This window comes from Hyaena hyaena, unplaced genomic scaffold (assembly GCF_003009895.1).
Source record: "Hyaena hyaena isolate Hyena2069 unplaced genomic scaffold, ASM300989v1 scaffold_1547, whole genome shotgun sequence".
Lineage (NCBI taxonomy): Eukaryota > Metazoa > Chordata > Mammalia > Carnivora > Hyaenidae > Hyaena > Hyaena hyaena.
Genome location: NW_024082172.1, coordinates 284,446 through 287,324, shown reverse-complemented (window position 1 = coordinate 287,324; position 2,879 = coordinate 284,446).

Here is a 2,879-nt window from a genome sequence, read left to right as displayed (position 1 = left end):
GAAGAGCTGTCATTCAGAATAGAAGAAGAGGTAAAGGATTTCCTAAACAAAAATTGAAGGAGTTCATGATAACTAAACCAGCCCTGCAAGAGATCCTAAGGGGAAGTATGTGAGTGGAATGCTGCAAAGACTACAGAGGATCAGAGATATCACCACAAGCACAAAACCTACACATAACACAATGCCACAAGCACAAAACCTACTCATGACAAAATCCATATCTTTCAATAATCACTCTGAATGTAAATGGACTAAATGCTCCAAACAGAAGACATAGGGTATCAGAATGGTTTTAAAAAACAAACAAGATCTATCTATATGCTGTGTATAAGAGACACATTTTAGACCTGAGGACACATTCAGATTGAAAGTGAGGGGGTAGAGAACCATCTATCATGCTACTGGAAGTCAAAAGAATGGTGGAGTAGCCATATTTATATCAGACAAACTAGATTTTAAATTAAAGGATGTTACAAGAGATGAAGAAGGACATTATATCATAATTATGGCTCTATCCATCAACAAGGCCAACAATTATAAATATTTATGCCCCCAACGGGAGGACACCCAAATATATAAATCAGTTAATCACAAACGTAAGCAATCTTATGAATACTGCAATTACAGGGGACTTTAATACTCCAGTCACAGCAATGGACACATCATCTAGGGAGAAAATCTATAAAGAAACAATGGCCTTGGAGCGCCTGGGTGGCTCAGTCGGTTAAGCATCCGACTTCGGCCCAGGTCATGATCTCACTGTTCATGGGCTCGAGCCCTGTGTCGGGCTCTGTGCTGACTGCCGGCTCAGAGCCTGGAGCCTTTTTCAGATTCTGTATCTCCCTCTCTGACCCTCCCCTGTTCACGCTGACTCTCTCTCTCAGATATAAATAAAACATTAAAAAAAAAAACAATGGCCTTGAATGATACACTGGGCCAGATGGACTGGACAGATGTATTCAAAAGTTTTCATCCAAAAGCTACAGAATACACAATCTTCTTAAGTGCACATGGAACATTCTCCAAGATAGATCACATACTGGGTCACAAAACAGCCCTTGATAATTTAAAATAATTGAGATCATAACATGCATATTTTCAGCTATGAAACTTGAAATAAACCACAAGACAAAATTTGGAAAGTTTTCTGATGCATGGAGGTTAAAGAATATCCTACTAAAGAATGAATGGGTAAACTAGGCAATTAAAGAAGAAATTTTTAAAATATACGGAAACAAATGAAAATGCAAACATGACAATCCAAACCCTTTGGAATGCAGCAAAGGCAGTCCTAAGGGGACAATACACTGCAGTCCAGGCCTATTTCAAGAAACAAAAAAAAATCTCAAATACAAAATCCAACCACACACTTAAAGGAACTAGAAGCAGATCATCAAGGAAACCCCAAAGCCAGCAGAAGAGAAATAATAGAGACTAGACCATAAACAATATAGAATTAAAAAATCACTAGAACAGATCAGTGAATCTAAGAGTTAGGTTTTTTTTAAAAAGTAAACAAAATTGATAACCCCCTAGCCAGTCCTCTCAAAAAGAAGAGAAAGAACCAAAATGGATAAAATTACGAATGATAGAGGAGAGATCACAACCAACACCACAGAAATAGAAACAATTATTAGAGAATACTATGAAAAATTATGTGCCAACAAACTGGACAGCCTGGAAGAAATGAACAAATTCCTAGATATCCAGACACTACCAAAACTCAAATGGGAAGAAATAGAAAATTTGAACAGACCCATAACTAGCAAAGAAATGGAATCAGTTATCAAAAATCTCCCAGCCAATAAGAATCCTGGGCCAGATGGCTACTCAGGGGAATCTACCAGACATTTAAAGCAGAATTAATCTATCCTTCTCAGGCTGTTCCAAAAAGGAGAAACAGAAGGAAAGCTTCCAGATACTATGAATCCAGAATTACCTTGATTCTCAAACCAGACAGAGACCCCACCGAAAATAAGAATTATAGGCCAATATCTCTAATGAACATGGATGCAAAAATTCTCAACAACATACTAGCAAATCCAATTCAACAGTGTATTGAACGAAGTGTTCACCTTGATCAAGTGAGATTCATTCCCACTGAACCAGCTGCAGGGCTGGTTCAATACTAACCAATCAATCAATGTGACACATCACATTAATAGCAGAAAGAATAATAAACGTATGACATTGCCAATAGAGGCAGAAAAAGCTTCTTAAATTTCTTTTTTTTTTTTTTACAAATAGTTTAATGTCAAGTTGGTTTCCATATAACACCCAGTGCTCATCCCCACAAGTGCTCCCCTCCATGCCCATCCCCACCCCCCAACCATCAGTCCTTAGTTTGTTCTCAGCATTCAAGAGTCTCTCATGGTTTGCCTCTCTCCCTTTCCCCCACCATTTCCCCCCTACTCCTCCCCCATGGTCCACTGTTAAGTTCCTCCTAATCCTCCTATACGTGCAAACATATGAAAATTATCCTTCTCTGCCTGACTTATTTCACTCAGCATAACACCCTCAAGGTCCATCCATGTTGCTACACATGGCCAGATTTCATTCTTTCTCATTGCCATGTAGTATTCCATCGTATACATACACCACATCTTCTTGATCCATTCGTCAGTTGACGAACATTTAGGCTCTTTCCATGTTTTAGCTATTGTTGAGAGAGCTGCTGTGAACATTGGGGTACATGTGCTCCTATGCATCAGCATTTCTGTATCCCTTGGGAAAATTCCTAGTAGTGCAATTGCTGGGTCATAGGGAAGTTCTATTGTTAGTTTCCTGAGGAACCTCCACACTGTTTTCCAGAGGGGCTGCACCAGTTTACATTCCCACCAACAGTGTAGGAGGGTGCCCGTTTCTCCACATCCTCACCA